Source organism: Tachypleus tridentatus, chromosome 2, assembly GCF_004210375.1.
Source record: "Tachypleus tridentatus isolate NWPU-2018 chromosome 2, ASM421037v1, whole genome shotgun sequence".
NCBI lineage: Eukaryota > Metazoa > Arthropoda > Merostomata > Xiphosura > Limulidae > Tachypleus > Tachypleus tridentatus.
The window spans coordinates 23,251,785-23,269,764 of record NC_134826.1 but is presented as its reverse complement, the minus strand read 5'-3'; the positions used below and the strand labels follow the sequence as shown (position 1 = coordinate 23,269,764).

Below are 17,980 nucleotides of genomic sequence, written 5' to 3'. Positions count from 1 at the left end.
TAGCCATAATTAGTTACAACAATTTATTTCCAAACATGATACTTTATGTTCATAAATATTTTTTGTTACAGAGAACTCTGTTCTGCCCTCAAGAAGGAAATATGACTGAGGGAAGAAATATTGCACATTCGAGGGAGGATCATTAGCAGAACATTTAAATATATTATTAGATTTTGCTAGAATGTTACGACACAATAATTCAATGATTTTTGCTGGTGCTAAGCTACAGTTTTTTGTTTGTTTATTCTACACCATAAAGCCACATGTTGGGCTACCTGCACTATGACAGAGAATATGGGTTTAGTGGTATTAAAACTTACACTTAGTGTAATATTGTATCAGTGAAAATACTAGCTGTCTAAGCGAATGTTTTATGATCACTAAAATGTTCGGGGACTCCCTTTTATTTGTAATATAAATTTAAATATAAATTAATATAACTTTTGTTAAATAAATTTAGAATTCACATTGAAATTAAAATGGTAGAATAAGAAGTCACACCTGACGATGATATTTTTGCAAAAACAAGTGGTTTCTCGACATCACTGATTAGAATAAAATTTGTTTCTTTATTTGTTTGAAATTACACACAAAGCTACACAGTGGGCTGTCTGTGCTCGAGCCCACCACAGGTATCGATTCCCGGTTTCTGTTTTGAATTTCGCGCAAATCTACTCGACGGCTATCTGCGGTAGCCGTCCCTAATTTAACAGTGTAAGACTAGAGGGAAGGCAGCTAGTCATCATCACTCGCCGTCAACTCTTGGGCTACTTTTTTACCAACGAATAGTGGGATTGACCGTCGCATTATAACGCCCCCACGGCTGGGAGGGCGAGCATCTTTGGCGCGACGCGGGCGCGAACCCGCGACCCTCGGATTACGAGTAGAACGCCTTGATCCACGTGGTCATGCCGGGCATATCCCTGTCTCTGCACAGACAGACATCTGTACCACTGGGGGGGCGTATGATTTTGAATTGACTAACCCTCAACGATTTTTACACTGGTGTGTCTGTCCGTGTGTGATATAACTCCAAGCGTTTTCATTTGACTTTTATCAAACGTGGCACAAACGTTCAGTATTTCTCGAAGACCAATTAATTCACTTCTGGTGGCTGTACGTTAAGGGTTAAGTTCACATTGCGCTTAAAATGGTTAAACTTTCCACTGAGGAAAAGAGTGCCGTAAGGTGCTAGTGATTATTGAATTTCTCTCCACAAGCAAGGAAAGATCATTGAATTGTTTGAATATTGCGCAAAGCTGAACGAGGGCTATCTGCGGTAGCTGTCCCTAATTTGGCAGTGTAAGGCTGGAGGGAAGACAACTAGTCATCACCATTCAACGCCAGCTTTTGGGCCCGACTACTCTTTAGTTTGTTTGTTTTATGAATTTCGCACTTTCGCACAAAGCTACCAACAAATAGTGGGATTTACCATCACATTATAATGCCCCCACGGCTGAAAGGGCGGGCATGTTTGGTGCGACCGGGATTCGAAACCGCGACCCTCGGATTACGAGTCGAACGTCTTAACACACTTGGCCATGCCGGGCAACTTTAGATAGTAGATACATGTTTGTTTGTAAAATAAAAATGATGGTTTTAACATAGGTTGTGGAAGAGACCAACTACCCTCTTCGCCATTCACATGGATCCTATTTCTGTACTACTTTTTGTTATAATGGAAGCGAATTGGGATTTTGAAAAAGTGTTAAAATTCGAAAACAAATTGAAATAAAAGGAAATATTGGCACCTAGATAGACATATTTGAGACTGGAATGTTATTGTTTGGTGAATATATTAGGTTAGTTAGTGCAAAGCTCAAACATGTTGTACTCTCTGTGCTTGTTTATATTACTAAATGTATCTATACGCTTCTAACTCGTTTCGATTTCCTTATTACGTCACTTTCGTTTTGTGAACTCGTCAGCAAATTTTATTGTTTAATAACACTTGTAACTTTTTATATTTTTAGTTAGCTAAAATGAAACACACTGTAAGAAATAACTTTCTCACTATACATTTTATTTATACTGTATTCACAGGGCCAGGCATGGCCAAGCGTGTTAAGGCGTGCGACTCGTAATCTGAGGGTCGCGGGTTCGCATCCCGGACGCGCCAAACATGCTCGCCCTCCCAGCCGTGGGGGCATTATAATGTGACGGTCAATCCCACTATTCGTTGGTAAAAAAGTAGCCCAAGAGTTGGCGGTGAGTGGTGATGACTAGCTGCCTTCCCTCTAGTCTTACACTGCTAAATTAGGGACGGCTAGCACAGATAGCCTTCGAGTAGCTATGTGCGAAATTCCAAAACAAACAAACAAACTATATTCACAGTGTTAAAAATCAATGTACAACTCAAGAATTGAGGTGTTTACATCCTTGGTGTCTATAGATCGTACATTTAACGACAGTTTCTAGTGAGAAATAAGAAATACAACTTTGGTGATAACAATACGAAAATCGATTCTTTGAGAGAATTAGATATTTATAACGGAGTGAAATAAATACAACTATGTAAACTCTGAAATGAACCGGAGATAGTTGAAATAAAATGGCCCTAGCATGACCAGATGGTTAGGACACTCAACTCACAATCTGAGGGTCGCAGGTTCGCCTCCCCTTCACACCAAACATGTTCGTCATTTTAGCCATAGTTGCGTTATAGTGTTACGATCAATCCCACTATGCCTTGATAAAAGATTGGCCCAAAAGTTGGCCGTGGATGATGATGACTAGGCGCCTTCCTTCTAGACTTAAACTCCTAAATTAGGGACGGCTAGCGCAGATAACCTTCAGTATAGCTTTGCACGAAATGACAAACAAAAATAGTTCAAACAAACTGAACTGAAATAAATAGAAAACAATATTCACACGGTGATCTCTTTAAAAGTGTTCTGGTGTAGCGCTCTAAAACACACACTTCACACGATGTTGGGCTTTCGTTATGTTCGAAGTTCGTGTGGGACTGTATGTTTCTATTTAGGTCCTTTGGGTAGACCTGAGAGGGTCAGGTACAACCTGTTTCTCTCACAGTTATTGTGTTATTAATACTTTATGTTTTGGGCAACTGTTAAATGTTAACCTCAACATAAAAGAATGTGTTGTTTTCAGAAATGTCCATTGATATGAAGCTAAAACCCCGATTAAGAACATGTACATTTATGTTAAAACGCTCATAATTTACATTAGAACAAACACGTTATGTATAAATAGTCCATATACTCCAATGTTTTCCCATGTTGTTGGCTTATTTTATGCGTATTTACATAAATACCCTTTTAATACATTATATGATAAAACAACAATATGGATGAATTAGGTAAGTCTACCAACAGGTGGGATATCACTAAACTTATAGTAGGGTGAGAGGTACTTCGGCTTATTTGTGTCACGTGTGATGTAGCGATCTAGTGCGTGTGACGTTTTGTTTCTCTGTACGTTTTTCTTAAAGTACGTGATTGATCTGTTTGGAAGTTTCTCACGGAGTGGTTCATGTTTATTTGTTCATGTAGAAATGTATAGTTTGTTGAGTGGGAACTTTGTGTGCGCTGGAAAGTATTATATTTTGTTGTTTAGTTTTAATTGTTTAAGGTGCGATATTGACCCAGGCTGAAGAATTATTCTATGAATTAACCTATATGTAGGTATATATATGTACACTAGTTCGACTTTAGCTTCACTTAAAGCTGTTTAAAGGCCGTCCTTAACTTAGCAGCTAGTCAACACTACTCATCCTGTCTTGGCGTACATTTTTGCCAATGAAAAGTGAGACTGACATTAATATTATAACGCCTCCATGACGGGGATTCAAACCCTCTTATATGTATTCTTATATATTTATGTATATATTATGAAATATTTCATTTATTTCTATATAGGAGTATATATAGGTATGTGTATGTGTTCTTTAGTAACTCTACATCTAATTTTAGGCCCGGCATGGCCAAGCGCGTTAAGGGGTGCGACTCGTAATCAGAGGGTCACGGATTCGCATCCCGGTCGCGCCAAACATGCTCGTCCTTTCAGCCGTGGGGGCGTTATAAGTGACGGTCAATCCCACTATTCGTTGGTAAAAGAGTAGCCCAAGAGTTGGCGGTGGGTGGTGATGACTAGCTGCCTTCCCTCTAGTCTTACACTGCAAAATTAGGGACGGCTAGCACAGATAGCCCTCGAGTAGCTTTGTGCGAAATTCAAAAACAAACAAAACAAACATCTAATTTTTGTTGTTGCTGTTAAAATTTCGTCTCCATAACCCACGTGACTTTACTGTCTGATTTTAACATCTAGATTAAGCATAAATTTGGGTTTTCTAAATTAAAACTTACTGGTTAGCTAAGTGTCACTCAACTGAGAAGTCACTTAGAACCACCATTGTTTCGTCTTAAGACTCAGTTACCTTAAGAATTAAAACTCAGCCCTTCATAAGGAAAGGGAAGAATAAGAACTGCCGCCGATAAACTCAATACGTAACAACTGTAAAGTTGTTTGATATAATATCATTACGTGCACTGTATTTTGTGAGTTAAACGAATAGCTGACTTATACTTCTAGTGACGTCACTGAGAGAATCCGGCTAAGTTTTTTTTTAATTCGTTTTTTATTTTTGAAAAATGATCTTTCTTTACCAGTTGTCTCTAAACCTACCTCTTTCTTCATGACTGTATTATTTATCTGACGTATTCCGTAAAGGCCTGCGAGTTTGTTAGTCTTTGATTAACATACCCGAAGGGATTTCTGGGCATTGACAAAGTACCAGATACAACTAGACAAGGAAAATCACATAGTTCGTTGCCAAGATTTCTAATTGTACCATTTTAGGCCTCAACCAGACTGTGTGGAGCAGACTCTCTGAACTGCTTAAAAAAACAAAAACTGTAGTTGTTTTAAAGAACTAAATCACAAGTCTTTTATAATCAATCTATCAGTAATAGCTAGACTTGATGCAATTGGTCATTCATTACATTTCATTATCTGTAATCCAGAGAAATTTATACGGAGTATGGTGTAATAGACAGCACGCGACTCGTATTTGGAAGTTTGATGGTGTGCATGGTGTTGGAAACGTTGAGTTAACCACATAAATCTATATAATCAAGATAATTCCTTCTGCGAACGATTTGCCTCTAACAATACTGGAGTAATGTTTGTAAATACTCCACTATAGTTAACAGTGGTCATTCCACGGACGTAACTCGTGCAGCTGGTCGTCTAACAGAACTGTTACTAGGCTATCATGTACTTGAAGAAAACTCGAGATAATAGTCTGGGGCCCAGTTAATTGAGGTTTACACAGCTGTACGTATTCTCGACAGCAGGTTACCTGCATGGTCATTAAAGCTCCTATTTACACATTTATGATACGACTGGTTACATAAAACGGAGTGAATCCAAGTCGCTGCTTAAATGCCACTTATGTAGCGCACGTGATCTTCCATTGCACGTTCGGAATTTTTCGACAGTGTTTGGAAATCGAGCTCTTCTTGTGAACGGAACGTAAGTGTGAGATCCTCTTATTTATAAACCTTAACATTCCATGTATGCTTTTCCCGACTCAAACACGGTATCCTTGCGGTATAGCTTGCCAAATACGCTAGGTAGAGATGTCCAGGTACGTGGATAAGTGCTTCAGGCGTTTCCCGCCAGGGATCTGTACTCCAAACAGTTCTGGAAACTGCTATCGAGTTTTACTCGTAAGAGACAAACAGGTATTTTTTTTTTTACTACCTATTTTACAACCTTGTATTCGTCATTTATAAGGTACATATTAGGGGCATGAATGCGAGGATTATTTATCGCGAGTTTCTCATACTTGCAATCTTTTAACTCGTATAAACCAGTATTATCAATTTTCCTTAACAATAAACTAAACTTAATTTTAAGTAATTTTAGGTAAGTTATAGTTTAATTTCATCCATAACTTGCACGTTAGTTGTTGATCTATTAATTCTATTCAGCACATAACTTTCTTTAAGATAATACGACACGATATGACGTATTTATCTATGCCATTCTCATGTAAATTACGATTATTAATTAATTAAACACGTTGTTTATATTCTTAAATTATTATATTTGTTTTAGTTGCTTTAATCGTCATTAAACTAAAATTCACAACATTTTATTTAATAATTTCTTCACATTACGTTCGATCATGTTGGAATACTTTAATTAAATAGTAGGATTTGACAGTAACCCTTATAACGCACCCACGTATTCAAAGTGCAGTCCTGTTACGTTAACCTTTAGGCCACGTCCGGCCCATACACAGTAAAGATGAACCGTCGCGTTTATATATTTTCAAGTTTGCTTGCGGATTCAAACCCAACTTTTAGGCTTAGAAATACAGTTATGTTACACAAATTATGTCTAAAACACTTAATGATGTAATGTCTTTGCAAATCGGTTCACGTTAGGAGACGTATTAATTTCAACACTTTATTAATTTCTAATATTTGTTTTATTATTTGGCCCAACCTATTTGCCAGCAGAAGTAATTTTTAATTTCAAAGAATTCTCTCCTGAGTTTTCACTCATCGATTTTTGGTGAAGAAGGACATCAATGGAACAATCTACCTTCCTCTTTTAGGCCAGTCTTTTGAGTTAGAGAGTTTCCTTAACGTTCTTTCCTTCACTTCTACAGGACGTAAATAAGGAAACTGATCAAGCTGTACTCAAACAGATAGATTAATTCACACGTTAAACGTTTTCAAAGCCTCATGATCACCGCTAGGAATTCTTACGAGAGGAATCTTAAATACCTTTCATAAAACATTTCTTTCTGTGGAATTTTCGTATAGTGTTTTCTTCACTGATTTCAAATGAGTTGGAACTCGGTAAGAAGAAAATCTGTGCTCCTATTGGTTTCGGTTTACTCTTAGTAAAACGAATGTGGTTATAAGTGTCTCATATCAAATATGCGTCCAGATGCGACGTTGAAGTGTTTTTATCAAATAAGCATCGTATGACTTTAAACCAATTTATTCTTCGTGATAATCCAGGGCCTGTTATATGTACATCTTGAGGTTATAGGGCATACCTATATATATATATAAATAAAACTTAGAATTTACGTCAAAGATTTAATAAAATCGTGATTTAAACTATTATTTATTCAAACCTCGAATTACACTGTATTATGTATGTTAGCGTTTAAGAAAAAGTTGGATTTTATTACTAACATATAACTATTACCATATATTTGTGTTTTCAACGAATTCATTCCTTGTTGGTGAATAAAACATAAGCGCTAAAGGTTAATGAGTTCGTTAACTCTAGAGGGCACCACTAATGTTCTAAATGGAATAAGGAGAGGGCAGGACAAAAAGATGGCTTTTAGAGACGGCTAGCGCAGATAGCCCTCGTGTAGCTTTGACAAATTCAGAACAAACAAAAGCTGAAAGACCAGAAAATATGTTATATTCAGTAGATTTCTTCTTAGTAGAGAAGGTTAATACTAGACCATTCAGTGTCATTAAGATGTAAAACTTAACCCACTAGTCCACAATGTTAATACTGAACCATTCAGTGCCATCAAGATGTGAAACTTAACCCACTAGTCCACAAGGTTAATACTGAACCATTCAGTGTCATCAAGATGTGAAACGTAACCCACTAGTCCACAAGGTTAATACTGAACCATTCAGTGTCATCAAGATGTGAAACTTAACCCACTAGTCCACAATGTTAATGCTGAACCATTCAGTGTCATCAAGATGTGAAACTTAACCCACTAGTCCACAAGGTTAATACTGGACCACTCAGTGTCATCAAGATGTAAAACTTAACCCACTAGTCCACAAGGTTAATACTGAACCATTCAGTGTCATCAAGATGTGAAACTTAACCCACTAGTCCACAATGTTAATACTGAACCATTCAGTGTCATCAAGATGTGAAACTTAACCCACTAGTCCACAAGGTTAATACTGGACCACTCAGTGTCATCAAGATGTAAAACTTAACCCACTAGTCTACAATATTGATACTGAACCATTCAGTGTCATCAAGATGTGAAACTTAACCCACTAGTCCTCAATGTTAATACTGAACCATTCAGTGTCATCAAGATGTGAAACTTAACCCACTAGTCCACAAGGTTAATACTGGACCACTCAGTGTCATCAAGATGTAAAACTTAACCCACTAGTCTACAATATTGACACTGAACCATTCAGTGTCATCAAGATGTGAAACTTAACCCACTAGTCCACAAGGTTAATACTGAACCATTCAGTGTCATCAAGATGTAAAACTTAACCCACTAGTCCACAAGATTAATACTGAACCATTCAGTGTCATCAAGATGTGAAACTTAACCTACTGGTCCACAAGGTTAATACTGAACCATTCAATATCGTTAAGATGTGAAACTTAACCTACTAGTTCACAAGGTTAATACTGGACCATTCAATATCGTCAAGATGTGAAACTTAACCCAATAGTCCGGCAGGTTAATACTTGATTATTCAGTGTCATCACGATGTGAAACTTGGCCCAGTAGTTCAGAAGATTAATACTGGACCATTCAGTGTAATTAAGATGTGAAACTTAACCCACTAGTCCACAAGGTTAATACTGAACCATTCAGTGTCATCAAGATGTAAAACTTAACCCACTAGTCCACAAGATTAATACTGAACCATTCAGTGTCATCAAGATGTGAAACTTAACCTACTGGTCCACAAGGTTAATACTGAACCATTCAATATCGTTAAGATGTGAAACTTAACCTACTAGTTCACAAGGTTAATACTGGACCATTCAATATCGTCAAGATGTGAAACTTAACCCAATAGTCCGGCAGGTTAATACTTGATTATTCAGTGTCATCACGATGTGAAACTTGGCCCAGTAGTTCAGAAGATTAATACTGGACCATTCAGTGTAATTAAGATGTGAAACTTAATCCAGTAGTCCAGCAGGTTAATATTGGACTATTCAGTGTCATCAAGATGTGAAACATGACCCAATAGTCCAGAAGGGTAATACTGACCCATTCACAATGTGAAACTTAATCCAGTAGTCCAGCAGGCTAATATTGGACTTCAATCAACCTCATACGTGTAAGCTAAAATACTAGAATGTCTTTAGTCAATAGATTACACATTCCTTTCAGGATACGTTTACAAAATAACCTAATCGAAAACCTTGAGCACTGGTAGTAATGTCGCCTTGTATTCATAGTATATACATATGTATATGGGTTAATAACTGATTCATAAATTTTTACCTTTGGCAAAAACACTAATAGGTTTGGATAAATGAACTTTCGACTATAAAGCAGATAAAAAATGTTTAATTGTGAGAGTGTGGGGGCAGTACTGATGTCAGTCGCCATTGGTTATTGCGTTTGAGAGTAATTATTGTAATCATATTATTTTCTGTTAAGCACCTAGTTGCATAATGAGCTATACGTAAGTTGTCCATCACAGAAATTAAACCCAAGTACTGGCGTTATAATATGTCAAGTTTACAACTTAGCCATAAGGTGGTGTTAGTATTGTATTTGTCAAACTTATCAAACATTTGCAAAGCCCAGCCTGCTCTAGATTTCGCGCTTTCAAATAACAATTATTACACGGGGTAATTTTCAACAATATAACAATGCTATATAAGTATAGCTTCGCAAGAAAATTTTAAAGAAAATTTAACTCTATAATGCATGACAAATTGGACAGTTAACTTGCCATTATTAGTTTGAACACATATTTTCAAATAAATTTGTCGCAATATTTTGTAAACTTGTATTTAGCAACAGATTTCAATGCGTGATACGTCTATGATTTTAATTCTAGGCGTAATTTCTATTAAACGTACGTAACACGCAAGTTTAATTCGAACTTTTACTGACGTCGATCACTAATGGCGGATTATAGACAGTGATATTAACTGAAACTAGGAATATGATAGAAACGCTTGTATATCGTACTTACCACAAACAAAGCTATTGTGCGCTAGGGTAACAAGCGCATCTCAAGACAAACTGTGATTGTTAGAAGATACATGACGGTGGGTAACAAGCACATCTCAAGACAAACTGTGATAGTTAGAAGATACATAACGGTGGGTAACAAGCACATCTCAAGACAAACTGTGATTGTTAGAAGATACATAACGGTGGGTAACAAGCACATCTCAAGACAAACTGTGATTGTTAGAAGATACATAACGGTGGGTAACAAGCACATTTCAAGACAAACTGTGATTGTTAGAAGATACATAACGGTGGGTAACAAGCACATCTCAAGACAAACTATGATTGTTAGAAGATACATAACGGTGGGTAACAAGCACATCTCAAGACAAACTGTGATTGTTAGAAGATACATATCGGTGGGTAACAAGCACATCTCAAGACAAACTGTGATTGTTAGAAGATACATAACGGTGGGTAACAAGCACATCTCAAGACAAACTGTGATTGTTAGAAGATACATAACGGTGGGTAACAAGCACATCTCAAGACAAACTGTGATTGTTAGAAGATACATAACGGTGGGTAACAAGCACATTTCAAGACAAACTGTGATTGTTAGAAGATACATAACGGTGGGTAACAAGCACATCTCAAGACAAACTATGATTGTTAGAAGATACATAACGGTGGGTAACAAGCACATCTCAAGACAAACTGTGATTGTTAGAAGATACATAACGGTGGGTAACAAGCACATTTCAAGACAAACTGTGATTGTTAGAAGATACATAACGGTGGGTAACAAGCACATCTCAAGACAAACTATGATTGTTAGAAGATACATAACGGTGGGTAACAAGCACATCTCAAGACAAACTATGATTGTTAGAAGATACATAACGGTGGGTAACAAGCACATCTCAAGACAAACTGTGATTGTTAGAAGATACATATCGGTGGGTAACAAGCACATCTCAAGACAAACTGTGATTGTTAGAAGATACATAACGGTGGGTAACAAGCACATCTCAAGACAAACTATGATTGTTAGAAGATACATAACGGTGGGTAACAAGCACATCTCAAGACAAACTGTGATTGTTAGAAGATACATATCGGTGGGTAACAAGCACATCTCAAGACAAACTATGATTGTTAGAAGATACATAACGGTGGGTAACAAGCACATCTCAAGACAAACTGTGATTGTTAGAAGATACATATCGGTGGGTAACAAGCACATCTCAAGACAAACTGTGATTGTTAGAAGATACATAACGGTGGGTAACAAGCACATCTCAAGACAAACTGTGATTGTTAGAAGATACATATCGGTCGTGTTCAATGACGTAAGAGTGAAAACAAAGCTCGCAGCCTGTAATTTCTTTTACTGTTGGAATTTGTGTGACGAAAAATTATAAAAGAAGCAACTCGGAGCTTAGCCTGCTAAAACTAGATATATCAGGTTAAATTCAACAACTATTGTAATACAGATGAAATTCTATAAACTAGTTATTTACTGTTACAAAAACTTTGAAATGCTACAATTTTCAAAATAGAAGCTTATTTTTAATTCAAAGACGACACGATCAATTCTAAACACAATTATTGTGTTTACTGTGTTATAAAAAACTATCTTACCGTATTATGTTAGAACATACACATGTCATTTCAAACTGTTAGCCTTAGATAAAGTGTTTTTATTGTATAATCTAGGCGACACTCTTTGTTAGTTTAATTACACAGAAACTAAATATATGTTAACAATAGCATATGTTATTAACTAACACTGTATTACGGCACGTAGTGTAAGAATCACCTATTCTTCAAATGTCTTGATTATTGTATCAAACGTAGTGGACTTTCCCTGGCGGAGCCCCAAGGATTACTTACGGTCAGTAACTGACGCAAGACATCAAAATCTCAGGACGTATTAGGTAGTTCAACGGCCCACATGTTTCTCCTCGCTCCGTCTGAATCCGCCGTGTACGGCCGATAGGCTGGCGTCTATGGCAGACTTCTCTAAGGTAGCTAAGTAGAACATGTATAAATCTGTACACAAGCCGCTGATAGATCGTCGAAGCCCGGCCTTTTCAGGAGGAGTCTTCGTTGTCTTCACAGATAACATTCCGAATACGGACAGCTTATCACTCCGCCCTGAGCCTCTCCCGGCAGGGCTGAAGCTCCTCTCTCGTGAAAGGTGGTAGTGAAGAATTAAGATTCACATATAGAAGGATCTATAGCACAGCGGGCATATGACACAAGATTTATTCAGTCACTAATCAGTAAAAGCAAGCGGTTGTTAGATCGCAGTAATGTTCATCTGGTTCATAATTTTTTTGCAAACTTTGTGTGAAAAGTAACATTACGTCAAGTTCTAATCACGGAATAGAATGAAATTTGATAATGTAATACTTAACACACTGATGATGTAATACTTAACACACTGATATGTAATACTTAACACACTGATAATGTAATACTTAACACACACACTAATGATAATACTTAACACATTGATAATGTAATACTTAACATACTGATAATGTAATACTTAACACACTGATAATGTAATACTTAACACACTGATGATGTAATAGTTAACACACTTATAATGTAATAATTAACACATTGATAATGTAATACTTAACACACTGATAATGTAATACTTAACACACTGATAATGTAATACTTAACACACTGATAATAATAGTTAACACACTGATGATGTAATACTTAACACACTGATAATGTAATACTTAACACACTGATAATGTAATACTTAACACACTGATAATATAATAGTTAACACACTAATGATGTAATACTTAACACATTGATAATGTAATATTTAACACACTGATAATGTAATACTTAACACACTGATGATGTAATACTTAACACACTGATAATATAATAGTTAGCACACTAATGATGTAATACTTAACACACTGATAATGTAATACTTAACACACTGATAATGTAATACTTAACACACTGATAATATAATAGTTAACACACTAATGATGTAATACTTAACACATTGATAATGTAATACTTAGTGCACTGGTAATATAATACTTAACATACTGATAATGTAATACTTAACACACTGATAATGTAATACTTAACACACTGATGATGTAATAGTTAACACACTAATGATGTAATACTTAACACACTGATAATGTAATACTTAACACACTGATAATGTAATACTTAACACACTGATAATATAATAGTTAACACACTAATGATGTAATACTTAACACATTGATAATGTAATATTTAACACACAGATAATGTAATACTTAACACACTGATAATGTAATACCACTGATGATGTAATACTTAACACACTGATAATGCACACTGGTAATATAATATTTAATACTTAACACACTGAATGTAATGATAATGTAATATTTAGCAACACGCTGATTTAATATTTACACACTGATATTGTAATATTTAGCACGTTGCACACTGTAATATAATATTTAGCACACTGATATAATATTTAGCACACTGTAATATTTTATTTAGCACACTGGTATAATATTTAGCACACTGATATTGTAATACACTGGTAATATAATATTTAGCACGTTGGTAATATTTAATGATATTGTAATATTTAGCACGTTGGTAATATAATATTTAGCACACTGATATTGTAATATTTAGCACGTTGGTAATATAATACTTAGCACACTAATAATGTAATATTTAGCACACTGATATTGTAATATTTAGCACGATATAATATTTAGCACACTATATAATATTTATTTAGCACGTTGGTAATATAATATTTAGCACGTTGGTAATATAATATTTAGCACACTGATATTGTAATATTTAGCACGTTGGTAATATAATATTTAGCACACTGGTATTGTAATATTTAGCACGTTGGTAATATAATATTTAGCACACTGGTATTGTAATATTTAGCACGTTGGTAATATAATATTTAGCACGTTGGTAATATAATATTTAGCACACCAATAATGTAATATTTAGCACTGATATTGTAATATTTAGCACGTTGGTAATATAATATTTAGCACACTGGTACTGTAATATTTAGCACGTTGGTAATATAATATTTAGCACACTAATAATGTAATATTTAGCACGTTGGTAATATAATATTTAGCATACTGGTATTGTAATATTTAGCACGTTGGTAATATAATATTTAGCACACTAATAATGTAATATTTAGCACACTGATATTGTAATATTTAGCACGTTGGTAATATAATATTTAGCACACTGATATTGTAATATTTAGCACGTTGGTAATATAATATTTAGCACACTGGTATTGTAATATTTAGCACGTTGGTAATATAATATTTAGCACACTAATAATGTAATATTTAGCACACTGATATTGTAATATTTAGCACGTTGGTAATATAATATTTAGCACGTTGGTAATATAATATTTAGCACACTAATAATGTAATATTTAGCACACTGATATTGTAATATTTAGCACGTTGGTAATATAATATTTAGCACACTGGTATTGTAATATTTAGCACGTTGGTAATGTAATATTTAGCACACTAATAATGTAATATTTAGCACGTTGGTAATATAATATTTAGCACACTGATATTGTAATATTTAGCACACTAATATTGTAATATTTAGCACGTTGGTAATATAATATTAACACACTGATATTGTAATATTTAGCACGTTGGTAATATAATATTTAGCACGTTGGTAATATAATATTTAGCACACTAATAATGTAATATTTAGCACACTGATATTGTAATATTTAGCACGTTGGTAATATAATATTTAGCACACTGGTATTGTAATATTTAGCACGTTGGTAATATAATATTTAGCACACTAATAATGTAATATTTAGCACGTTGGTAATATAATATTTAGCACACTGATATTGTAATATTTAGCACACTAATATTGTAATATTTAGCACGTTGGTAATATAATATTTAGCACACTGATATTGTAATATTTAGCACGTTGGTAATATAATATTTAGCACGTTGGTAATATAATATTTAGCACACTGGTATTGTAATATTTAGCACGTTGGTAATATAATATTTAGCACACTGATATTGTAATATTTAGCACACTAATATTGTAATATTTAGCACGTTGGTAATATAATATTTAGCACACTGATATTGTAATATTTAGCATGTTGGTAATATAATATTTAGCACAATGGTATTGTAATATTTAGCATGTTGGTAATATGATATTTAGCCCATTGATAGCCAAGAAATTAATTTAATTGCACACAGGTAAACTAATTTAGCCAACGATTACAACTTTAAGAGATGAAGATATAATATTTAATTGTACACATAAGTAAGTACGTAAGAACACTGCCACAAGTTATGAACCTATTCTACACAGAAGGACTTGTTAGCATTTTTAGTTTATTTTCTTAACTCATAGATGGCAGCAGTTATCGGTTGAAACTTCGAAATTTTATTTGCTGCAAAACACGAAATAACACAATGGGCTACACTGTCTGTGCTCTTGGCCCCTAGTGGCACAGCGGCGTATCTGCGAACTTATAATGCTAGGTTTGTGCTTAATAAGAACTAACAACAACAACTGTGCTTTCCAAACAAATTTAACGTTATAAGCCCTCAGAGTCACTGCTAAGTCAGAGGAAGGCAACTTAGAAAATTAATTATTTTCATTTTAGATTACCAGTATATTTTATTTGTTCTGATTTATTCGTGTATTCATTCAGTCCATAGAATTGTATGGCTATTATATTTTGTAATAGTAGCAATATACATAAAATAAAGTATATAAATTACCTAAATGGATTTTTTGACACGTTAAAACAACAAACAACAAGCTCTGTCTTCTCTCGATATATATATATATATATATACATACGTATTTGCATAAAATGCATCTTATAAGTATATTGAACTTAATAATCAAACTTTTGTTGTGATGCCATTTTAATTAAAGATGAGCAGATTGTGCAGATGCACCTACCCTTACTATTCCAGATAATCCTTACGTTTTGTGCATTTACTTTATGATCCTGTTCTTCTGTTTCTTCAAATGTAAAATTTTATAACATTGGCATTTTGACTTCAGTGGACCTATAACAGTTCACTATATATTTTTACTTTGTTGAAATGCCGACTGCAATATTTAAGCCTTTTTCAAGTTGTTTCAATGATCACTGATTCCAGGGGAAAATAGTGGTTTCACTTAACTTCATTGCTTCGATTTTGAGTTTTTTACGTTGATCTAAATGTACAGTGGACTGAAACAATAAGAATTGTTACTTTCAGCAATAACTAATAGAGGTAAAAGGATTCGTTATTTTTTGCTGTATCTGTGTGTTTGACTCAGTTTTGTTTAATCAAACCAATTATGAATATTAAATCTATAGAAAACCTTCGAGGTATAATTTTAGTGTTACCATCAATGAATGTTTTTTAGGCGTTACATGAATTTTGTAGCAAACCTCTAAGCTATAGTTTTAGTATTACCATTGTTAAACTGTTGTTTAAATGTTACATGATTTTGATAACAAACTTTTAAGCTACATTTATAGTATTACCATTATTGAGCTGTTGATTGTTTGATAACAAACATCTAAACTATATTTGTAGTGTTACCATTGTTGAACTGATTTAGTGCTAAATTATGTTGATAATAAACATCTAAACTATATTTATGGTGTTACCATTATTGAGCTGTTGATTGTTTGATAACAAACATCTAAACAATATTTGTAGTGTTACCATTGTTGAACTGTTGATTTACTGCTAAATTATTTTGATAACAAACATCTAAACTATATTTGTAGTGTTACCATTGTTGAACTGTTGATTTAGTGCTAAATTATTTTGATAAGAAACATCTAAACTATATTTGTAGTGTTACCATTGTTGAGCTGTTGATTTAGTGTTGAATTATTTTGATAACAAACATTTAAACTATATTTGTAGTGTTACCATTGTTGAACTGTTGATTTAGTGTTAAATTATTTTGATAACAAACATCTAAAATGTATCTCAGAACAGCTGGTATGGGTATTAACACTTTTATTGATAAGGTGAGAACAACGTTTCGACCTTCCTAGGTCATCTTCAGGTTATTTCAAGTGGGTTTCTCTTCATCAAGAAACCTCTAAACTATATTTGTAGTGCTACAGTTGTTCAACTGTTGATTGAGTGTTACATGACTTTACCTTATCATTATCATTTGTAACTCTAACTTTCAGTCACTAGTGTCAGCAAAGTGTGTAGTGCATAACGCTGAAACTGACTCGGCAATGAGTTTTAGCTATATATATATGGATGCATACTTTTACTTTGTTTTCAAAGGTTTTTCACTTCAATTCTCTCAAAACGTTATTTTTAAAATGTAATAATTTATAATACAGTGAAGATTTGTCCAATATCAATAAATTTCGGTTTTCAACTGATGTCTTCTTTATAAAGCTAACGTTTTTATCATTTCTGACACAAATAATACAAATAAAACCTCGTGACGTACGATAATTTTCGTTGTACTATATACCTTAAATGTTTCTTGTGTTCTCAAATAATAATAATAATAAACTTAATATATATATATATATATATAATTATTTTCATTGATTTTGTTTTGTTTTCGTATTATTAATTTTATCCTACCAGCGAGTACACGACATAAACAGCAGGTTAAAACATAGGTGTAGCAGAGATATTGACAAATATTAATAAGCAGGGAATTCGAGAAGCCTTAATTGAATTAGTAACTTAAAGAGATGTTCTACTGGTTTTCGTTGTTTTTTAAATATTCTAGACGCCGCTGTTAATGGAATTATCGCTATTCACAAAAGTTGATTAAATTTTCTACTCGGTCATTACAGGAGTGACGCATCAGTACACCTGATACACTCGTGAACCGTTTTGTGTGCTCTAACGAGATAAAAAATAACAAAACAAAACTAGAATCTGTTACTCATTAATGTCATTAGAATATTGTGCCTGAGAGAAAAACAGCTGGTTCTCTTACTTTGGTATCAGATTCGTTAAC

At 34.2% G+C, this 17,980-nt stretch overlaps 2 long non-coding RNA genes across 3 annotated transcripts in view; one reads left to right on the top strand and one right to left on the bottom strand.

Annotated features, from left to right (window-relative positions):
- The window catches only part of LOC143239481 (uncharacterized), a 34,949-nt gene extending 22,674 nt beyond the window's left edge, over positions 1–12,275 (bottom strand). The window contains exon 1 of the long non-coding RNA XR_013021212.1: positions 11,810–12,275. This is a non-coding gene — a long non-coding RNA (uncharacterized LOC143239481). The remainder of the gene's footprint in view (positions 1–11,809) is intronic.
- Positions 1–17,980, top strand: part of LOC143239487 (uncharacterized) — a 175,933-nt gene that overhangs the window by 18,004 nt on the left and 139,949 nt on the right. The window lies entirely within an intron of this gene.